We start from the raw sequence: 10,326 nt of genomic DNA, 5'->3' as shown, positions 1-10,326 counted from the left end.
GGGCGCTGACAGGAAGGCGGCAGGGTAGGTCAGGGGCTCGGGGACGCTCCAGTTGCTGCGGATCGACGGCGATGGTCGGCGTTGCCGAAGCTTGAAGACGAGGAAGATGCCGGTGATGCAGGGCGTCCGGCGATGCTTGGCTTGGTGAGGAGGTCGAGGACGGAGTGATGGAGCTCGTGGTCGGCTCAGAAGGTCGAGGGGGAGGCAGTGGCTGCGGTGGTGGCGAGCGGCGGCGCGGCCATGGGGGCCTCAGCCATGAGGTGGGGAGCGAGGGAGAGAGGGGAAAAGGTGAGCAGAGGAAGAGGGATAAAGTCCAGCGCGTCCAGGCGTTTCCACGATGCAAGACGAGGATGCAGGAGGCGTTGACAGCGCGAAGCAGGAGGTGGAGCTCGGGTGCGCGTGTGTCGACACGCCAGCGTCCTTCTGGCGCAGGGAGGAGGGTGACTGGCACGGGCCAGGTGGGCCGGCCCAGCCAGGTAAGTGGCCTCCTGGCCTTTATCTCTCTCTCTCTCTTTTTAAATTTAGTTTGCTTTTCTATTTTTCTGTAAATGTTGGGCTTTATTAAAAATACTAAAACATTTCCAAAAATCCTGCAAGTAATTGTGGGCTCTGTTGGGATTATTCCTAATAGCCCACACTTAAGTTCAGAACTAATTGAGCACTTAAAATAATATATAGCATTTAAATGCCCAATTGCAATAGTAAATGATTTAATTCAGTGACCAAATATGTCATGGAAAAATGTGCAACACCTCTGGTTATGGTTTCTAGCATTATCCAGAAATGATGAACATTTTTGAAAGCCATTTGGACTTACTAAAAATATTTTAGGTGAACTTAGTGAATTCCTTTAATGCTAGGGTTTGGACAATCCCCATTTCAAGTTCATTTGAAAAGTTAAACATGATGCACACATGAAGGGCTAGCCTACTGCATACCAGGACCAGGGATGTGACATCAAGTGTCGTGGGGCGCCCATGCGATCCATAGATCGATCTTGTTTCCCTTGCCTTGTCCTCCAATATGTCTTGCAGGTCTGGCGCATTTCCCCGTGCCTTGGTATTTGAGCGAGGCCAGGGTGCGGCTTGAGTGGATGGCCGAGAGGCCTCTCTGTCCAGGCCATGAGGTGGCCGATCGGCCGCGTCATGCGCTGCAGATGTAGGTTTAGGTGCTTCCTCCTCTAATCGGGGTAGCCGCCTGCGCTTTGGGTAGCTCTTGGAGGGGCGTTCGAGTTCGTACTCTTCGGCCGCAAGGACTTCAGTCCATCTGTCGGCTAGCAAATCTTGGTCACCTCTAAGATGCTGCTGTTTTTTTTGAGGCTGCTCATCGTGGCCATAAGCCTGCGTTTGAAATGCTCCTGTTCGACGGGATCCTCAGGCACGACAAATTCGTCGTCATCGAGGCTTGCCTCGTCTTCGGAGCGAGGCATGTAATTATCGTCCTCTACCTCTCTGTCTGCCGCTCTCTCATGAGGGCTGGTTTCTCCATCCTCCTCTGGTGAATCCTGCTGGAGGGGGTTGTCTTCGGCACTGTCCGGGGTGTTATTATCTCCCGTGCCGGAATCGCCGTTTTTGCTTTGGCGGGATTTAGAGCGGCGCCGCTGACGCCGGCGCTTAGGCTGCTTCTTGGAGGGGTCATCCTCCGTTGTTCCGTCGCCATTCCCTTATTTTGGGGTGGCCACCATGCATATGTCGAATGACGAGGTGGCCTTCAAGTGCCCTATAGGCGCTGGTTCTTGGTCGTCTCCTTCATCGGCGTCCATACCGTCAATGTCTTCGGAGTCGAAGTCGAGCATGTCGGTTAAATCATCGACAGTGGCTACGAAGTGGGTGGTGGGTGGGCGTTGAATTTCTTCATCGTCCGCAACCCAACCTTGCTGACCATAGTCCGGCCAGGGCTCTCCTGATAAAGAGAGAGACTTTAGTGAATTCAGAATGTCGCCGAAGGGCGAGTGCTAAAAGATGTCCGCGACGGCGAACTCCATGATCGGCACCCAATCGGGTTTGATCGGCAGGGGCGCAGGAGGTTCGGAGTCCGGATAGGAGTCCGGCACCCTCGAGTCGCGAACTTCACAAAGGACAAGGCTGGTGTTCGGCTCGATCGCCGTAGAGATTGCAGCCCCCGAGGCGGTGTCCAGCCACCCGTCCTTGATTGGCGCAGTCGGCTGCGAACTAAGGGTCGGAGCGGACACTAGGGCGGCCTCCTAGGCACTGTTCGGTGGCAGAGCTAGATCATGCCCATCGTGACAGTGCAGCGCGCTCGGCTGTGGCTCGAACCCCTTGAAGATCAAGTCTCCGCGGATGTCAGCCGTGTAGTTCAAACTTCCAAATCTGACCTGATGGCCAGGGGCGTAGCTTTCGATCTGCTCCAGATGGCCAAGCGAATTGGCCCATAGTGCAAAGCCGCCGAATATGAAGATCTGTCCGGGAAGAAAAGTCTCACCCTGGACCGCGTCATTGTTGATGATCAGAGGAGCCATCGGGCCTAAAGATGACGACACAGAGGAACTCTCAACGAAAGCACCAATGTTGGTGTCAAAACCGGCGGATCTCGGGTAGGGGGTCCGGAACTGTGCATCTAGGCAGATGGTAACAGGAGACAAGGGACACGATGTTTTTACCCAGGTTCGGGCCCTCTCGATGGAGGTAAAACCCTACTCCTGCTTGATTAATATTGATGATATGGGTAGTACAACAGTAGATCTACCATGAGATCATAGAGGCTAAACCCTAGAAGCTAGTCTATGGTATGATTGTTGTTCGTCCTACGGACTAAAACCCCCCGGTTTATATAGATACCGGAGAGGGCTAGGGTTACACAGAGTCAGTTACAATGGGAGGAGATCTACATATCCGTATCGCCAAGCTTGCCTTCCACGCCAAGGAATGTCCCATCCGGACACGGGACGAAGTCTTCAATCTTGTATCTTCATAGTCCAGGAGTCCGGCCAAAGGTTATAGTCCGGTCATCCAGACACCCCCTAATCCGGGACTCCCTCATTTGGTAGATTGGTCTTTCTTGCCACAGGAGAAGTGCTTAGCTTTGGGTTCAATCTTGTGGTGTTCTTACCCAGTGACAGAATGGGTTGCAAGACACATATTGTATTGTTGCCATCGAGGATAACAAGATGGGGTTTATATCATACTGCATGTGTTTATCCCTCTACATCATGTCATCTTGCTTAATGCGTTACTCTGTTCTTATGAACTTAATACTCTAGATGCAGGCAGGAGTCGGTCGATGTGTGGAGTAATACTAGTAGATGCAGGCAGGAGTCGGTCTACTTGTTATGGACGTGATGCCTATATACTTGATCATGCCTAGATAATCTCATAACTATGCACTTTTCTATCAATTGCTCGACAGTAATTTGTTCACCCACCGTAATACTTATGCTATCTTGAGAGAATCCTCTAGTGGAACCTATGGCCTCCGGGTCTATCTCTTATCGTATTTGCTTTCAATCTACCTTTATTTGCATCTTTACTTTTTGCATCTATATCAATAAATACCAAAACTATATTTATCTTATCATACTATCTTTATTAGATCTCGCTCTCGCAAGTGGACGTGAAGGTATTGACAACCCCTTTATTGTGTTGGTTGCGAGTTCTCAGTTTGTTTGTGCAGGTACGTGGGACTTTTGAGGACCCTCCTACTGGATTGATACCTTGGTTCTCAAAACTGAGGGAAATACTTACGCTACACTTTGCTGCATCACCCTCTACTCTTCGAGGAAAACCAACACAACCTCAAGATGTAGCAAGAAGGATTTATGGCGCCATTGCCGGGGAGGTCTTCTCTCAAGTCATGACATACAAAGTACCTATCACAAACCCATCTCCCTCGCATTTACATTATTTGCCATTTGCCTCTCGTTTTCCTCTCCCCCACTTCACCCTTGCCGTTTTATTCGCCCTCTCTTTCCCAATCTCCTCCTCTCTTTTCGCTTGCCGTTTTTCTGTTTGCTTGTGTGTTGGATTACTTGTTGCCATGGCGCAAGATAATACCAAATTGTGTGATTTCTCGAATACCAATAATAATGATTTCCTTAGTACTCTGATTGCTCCTCTTAATGATGTTTAGTCTTATGAAATCAATACCGCTTTGCTGAATCTTGTCATGAAAGATCAATTTGCCGGCCTTCCTAGTGATGATGCCGCTACTCATCTAAACAATTTTTTTGATTTGTGTGATATGCAAAGGAAGAAAGATACGGATAACAATATTGTCAAATTGAAGTTATTTCCGTTTTCACTTAGAGATCGTGCTAAAGTTTGGTTTTCGTCTTTGCCTAAAAATAGTATTGATTCTTGGAACAAGTGCAAAGATGCTTTTATCTCTAAGTATTTTCCTCCCGCTAAGATCATCACTCTTAGGAATGATATTATGAATTTTAAAAAACTTGATCATGAGCATGTTGCCCAATCTTGGGAAAGAATGAAATTGATGCTTCGCAATTGCCCTACTCATGGTTTGAGTTTATGGATGATCATACAAAAAATTTATGCCGGTTTGAACTTTGCTTCTAGAAATCTCTTAGATTCGGCCGCGGGAGGCACGTTTATGGAAATTACGTTAGGAGATGCTACCAAATTGCTTGATAATATTATGGCTAATTATTCTCAATGGCACACCGAAAGATATTCTAGTAAAAAAGTGCATGCTATAGAAGAAATCAATGTTTTGAGTGGAAAGACGGATGAACTTATGAAGATGTTTGGTACTAAAAATACTCCTCTTGATCCCAATAATATGCCTTTGTCTTCCTTGATTGAGAATAATAATGAATCTATGGATGTGAATTTTGTTGGTAGGAATAGTTTTGGAAATAATGCTTATAGAGGAAATTTTAATGCTAGACCGTTCCTTAGTAATCCCTCTAATAATTATGGAAATTCCTACAATAATTCTTATGGTAATTTTAATAAGATGCCCTCTGATTTTGAGAATAGTAATCCCTCTAATAATTATGGAAATTCCTACAATAATTCTTATGGTAATTTTAATAAGATGCCCTCTAATTCCTTAGTAATCCCTCTAATAATTATGAAAAATTGCTCAAAGTTGATGATTTGGCTAGGAACGTTGATAGACTTTCGCTTGATTTTAATTCTCTTAAACTTGGATCTTCTTCTCCTAAGAATGATATCAATGAGTCTCTCAAAGTAATGATAATTTCCATTGACGAGTGCAAGGAAAGAACCGCTAGATTGCGTGCTTAAAAAGGAAGCTTTATAAAAGCGTGTTCTTCTAGTCTTCATGAAAATAATGATGAGGATCTTAAAGTTATTGATGCGTCTCCGATTAGATCTATGTTTGGCAATATGAATTTTGATGATTATGGGAGTGATGATGAATCCAGTTTGCCTAGAAGGCGTCCCAAAAATTCGGAGTCTTTAGATCTTGATGCTAAATTTGGTAAAAGAGAGATTGGAGAATCCTCAACTTCTAATAATATTGAACCTACTATCTGGGATTTCAAGGAATTTGATGATTATAATTGCTCTTTAAAAGGTTGTATTTCCTTGTTGCAATCTGTTGTTAATTCTCCTCATGCTTATAGTCAAAATAAAGCTTTTACCAAACATATTGTTGATGCCTTGATGCAATCTTATGATGAAAAACTTAATTTGGAAGTTTCTATACCTAGAAAACTTAATGATGAGTGGGAACCTACAATAAAGATTATAATTAAAGATTATGAGTGTTTTGCTTTGTGTGATTTGGGTGCTAGTGTTTCCACGATTCCGAAAATTTTATGTGATATTCTAGGTTTCCATGATCTTGATGATTGATCTTTAAATTTGCACCTTGCGGATTCCACCATTAAAAAGCCTATGGGAAGAATCAATGATGTTCTCATTGTTGCAAATAGAAATTGGGTGCCTGTAGATTTTATTGTTCTTGATATAGATTGCAATCTTTCTTGCCCTATTATTCTTGGTAGACCTTTCCTTAGAACGATTGGTGCGATTATTGATATGAAGGAAGGGAATATTAGATTTCAATTTCCATTAAAGAAAGGCATGGAGCACTTTCCAAGAAAGAAAGTCAAATTACCTTATGAATCTATCATGCGTGCTACTTATGAATTTAGTGCCAAAGATGGCACTCGTTAGACCTATCCTTGCTTTTTATGCCTAGCTAGGGGCGTTAAACAATAGCGCTAGTTGGGAGGCAACCCAATTTTCTTTATGTTTTTTGTTTTTGCTCCTGTTTATTAATAAATCTTGCATCTACCTTCTTGTTAGATGTGTTTTTATTTTTTAATTAGTGATTGTGCCAAGTAGAACCTATAGGATAACCTACGATGATAGTTGATTTGATTCTGCTGAAAAACAGAAACTTTGCACGCATGAATATAATTTTGATAAATCACAGGAACGTTCTTTTGCGTTGATTCTTTTTGTTGCTGTTCAATAAACAAATTGTCCAGGACTTCCTATTTTGGTAGGATTTTTAGAGTTCCATAAGTTTGCGTTAGTTACGCATTGCTACAGACTGTTCTGTTTTTGACAGATTCTGTTTTTCGTGTGTTGTTTACTTATTTCAATGCATCTATTGATAGTAATTCAGTCTATGAACCATAAAGAAGTTGGAATACAGTAGGTTTAACACCAAATTTAATAAAGAATGAGTTCATGGTAGTACCTTATGTCACGCCCAATATGCGACCCTATCCAAAAGGAACTCGAAGGTCCCACCAAGGATAGACCCGCATATTGAAACGCTTTTGCAAGGTGGATATCATTACATCAACATTACATAGTAGATGGGGATACATACAAAAGGCATACAATGCCACACAAATACAACATCGCATCATACATAAGAGCAACATCCGACTACGGATGAAACACAAATAGAAACTCAAACGACATCCACCATGCTAGCCCAGGCTGCCGACCTGGATCCTATCCCCTGATCGAAGAAGCAGAAGAAGAACTCAACGCAAGCAAGCATCGCTCTCGCGTCATGATCATCACAAAACCTGTACCTGCAACTGTTGTTGTAGTAATCTGTGAGCCACGAGTACTCAGCAATCCCATTACCATGGGTATCAAGACTAGCAAAGCTTAAATGGGTAAGGAAGGGGTAAAGTGGTGAGGTTGCAGCAGCGACTAAGCATATATGGTGGCTAACATACGCAAATGAGAGCGAGAAGAGAAACAATGGAACAGTCGTGAAGCTAGCAATGATCAAGAGGTGATCCTGAACTCCTACTTACGTCAATCATAACCCACAAACCGTGTTCACTTCCCGGACTCCGCCGAAAAGAGACCATCACGGCTACACACGCGGTTGATGCGTTTTATTATGAATCAGGTGTCAAGTTATCTACAACCGGACATTAACAAATTCCCATCTGCCTATAACCGCAGGGACGGCTTTCGAAATATTATACCCTGCAGGGTTGTCCCAACTTAGCCCATGATAAGCTCTCGCGATCAACGAAGGATATTCCTTCTCCCAGGAAGACCCGATCAGACTCGGAATCCCGGTTTACAAGACATTTCGACAATGGTAAAACAAGACCAGCAAAGCCACCCAATGCGCCGACAATCCCGATAGGATCTGCACACATCTCTTTCTCAGGGCAACACCGGATGAGCAATCCGTACAACTAAAACCAGACCTCAAGTTTCCCTGAGGGGGTGCTGCAAAGGTCTCTAGTTCGGACCAACACTTAGACAAGCACTGGCCCCGGGGGGGGGGGCTATAATAAAGATGACCCTTGGTTTAATTACTCCCAATGGAAAAGTAGGTGGTGGTGAGGCAAATGGTAAAACCAAAGTTGGGCCTTGCTGGAGGAGTTTTATTCAAAGCGAACTGTCAAGGGGGTCCAATAAATCACTCGACCGTGTAAGGAACGCAAAATCCGGGAACATAATACCAGTATGACGGAAACTAGGGCGGCAAGAGTGGAACAAAACACCAGGCATAAGGCCGAGCCTTCCACCCTTTACCAAATATATAGATGCATTAATTAAATAAGAGATATTGTGATATCCCAACAAAATCCTGTCCACCATGGAGCAATCTTCAACTTCACCTGCAACTAACAACGCTATAAGAGGGGCTGAGCAAAGCGGTAACATAGCCAAACAACGGTTTGCTAGGCAGGGTGTCAAAGGTTAGAGGTTCATGGCAATTTGGGAGGCTTGAGGAGCAAAAGATAGGTAACGCAACATAGCGATAGAACAAAGCAACTAGCATAGCAATGATAGTAGTGAGATCCAGGGTAGCGGTCATCTTGCCTGAAATCCCGCAAGGAAGAAGAACGAGTCCATGAAGAAGATGAAGCCACGAAGACTAGCCAAGCGTAGACGAACGAATCCTCACGATCGCAACGAAACGGGAACTATGGAGAAGAAGCACACAACATGGTAAACACACCACACATAGACAAGACATGATGCACAACAAGCATGATGCATGACAAAGCTACATGAAGCTACTCATGGCAAGAGATGATGCAAACAAGAGCAACACATCAAGGCAAGTTTAAATGAGACCGGGAACAACATATAACAATTCCGGTAAGTCTTCATATGCAAATTTCGAAATTGGTCCAGATCTGAATAAACCTTATGTTCAAGTTGTTAAACTGCAAGTTAAGAGGCACCAAGATGATCTACACGAGATTCTAGTCAAGTTATATATAAAGTTCATTTAATTCGGAGCTGCGGCCTAGAAGATATGAGCAAAACAAGTTCAACATGGCATTGATGCAAAATGCATACAAACGTCAAGCAAACACCTCAAAACAAGGATGCAACATGATAATATGAAGCTACATGCAATTCTAGGCAAGTTTCCTATAGAGCACACTCAAAACGGAGCAACGGTTCAACACACACACACTATACAAGTTATAGCAACAATCTGTCCAAAACAGCAACTAGGCATATTGCAAGCATCAAAACAATAAGCTACAGCATCTCAATATGAAAACAAAAGGCATGGTCATGATGTACAAGTAAAGCATAACAAAACATGAACACTGAGCTATCTCCAGAAATCACTAGAACATGCTCAAACACACATGGCAAGATTGCAAGTAATAACAGTTTCAGACTTTGGCAGAAATAACATCAGGTTGCAATGTTTAGAGCTATCAAACAACATGTTACAGGAACTTATCATGGCGAACAAAGGCATGGCATGAATCTACTAGAAGCATAGAACAAAAATACTTTACTGACCAAGAGCCAAAAATGCACAGAAAATATGATGGCACCCATGTAAACATGGCAAAAGATATGACAGATCCAAACATGGCAAGAACAACAATAAGTAGGCATGTTGGTGAGCTTGAACCACTCACTACAGAGCAAAACATGGTATGGCAAGGCAACCAACAGTAAGAAGACATGTTTATGAAGCTAAGCATGGCAATGGCAAGTTCATAGGATGCATGGATCACTAGCAACAATCATGGGAACATTGAACTTCATGTTAACAGGCTGACAACAACATCATTTCGCAACTTTGGAGCAAGATATGAACAATCTACAGCAAGCTATAGATGCAACCAGGGGCATGGATGGATAGACCATAACCATATGTACAAAACATCCTTACTGAAGTATCTCAAAATAAGCATGGATCTCTCTGTAGCATCAGGTTTACATGGCATCAAAATAACAGCAGAACAGGGACTGAAATCAGCAACATCACGAGGCCTAGTTTACATGCTTGTGCTAGTCACCACATTGATCACAAAAATACATGGTAAGCACCTCTGTAAAGAAGACATGTCATAGATCAAAATACATGTGGATATCAACCTCATAGGATGCACACATCAAACATGGAAAAAATGACAAATCATCAAGTTATAACAGTTTCAGCAAATCAACAACAACATGCACTCTTCCAACAGCATTTCGGGCATCAAGATGAGCTCAAATGAAAATGAAGTACTCGTCGAGGCGAACAATTTGACATATTACACGCACGAAACGGAGCAGTATGCATGAAGATATGATGCGATGAACATGGATAAAATATGCAAACAAACGGGGACAGGGATTTTCGGGGTCAACCTCCAGATCTGGATCTGGGCGGCGCGGAAGCCGAGGACGGCCGGAGACGGGGCAGCGGCTCACCGGAGTCGAGGTAGAAGGTGGGGAAGGTTGCCGTCGGACGCGGGGAGAGGCCAGGCGCGGCGCCGGCCGGCGGGGAGCGGCGAGGTGCGGAAGGCGGCGAGGCAGGGAGCCGGGGCTCGGGGCGGAGCCCGGCGTCAGCGGCAAGTCCGGCGGGGCAGAGCCCGGCGGCGGCGGGGCAGCATGGGTCCCGCGGCGGAGCAACAGCGGCGGG

The sequence above is a fragment of the Triticum dicoccoides genome, chromosome 2B (genome assembly GCF_002162155.2).
Source record: "Triticum dicoccoides isolate Atlit2015 ecotype Zavitan chromosome 2B, WEW_v2.0, whole genome shotgun sequence".
NCBI lineage: Eukaryota > Viridiplantae > Streptophyta > Magnoliopsida > Poales > Poaceae > Triticum > Triticum dicoccoides.
Note: the sequence above shows the minus strand (reverse complement) of the source record.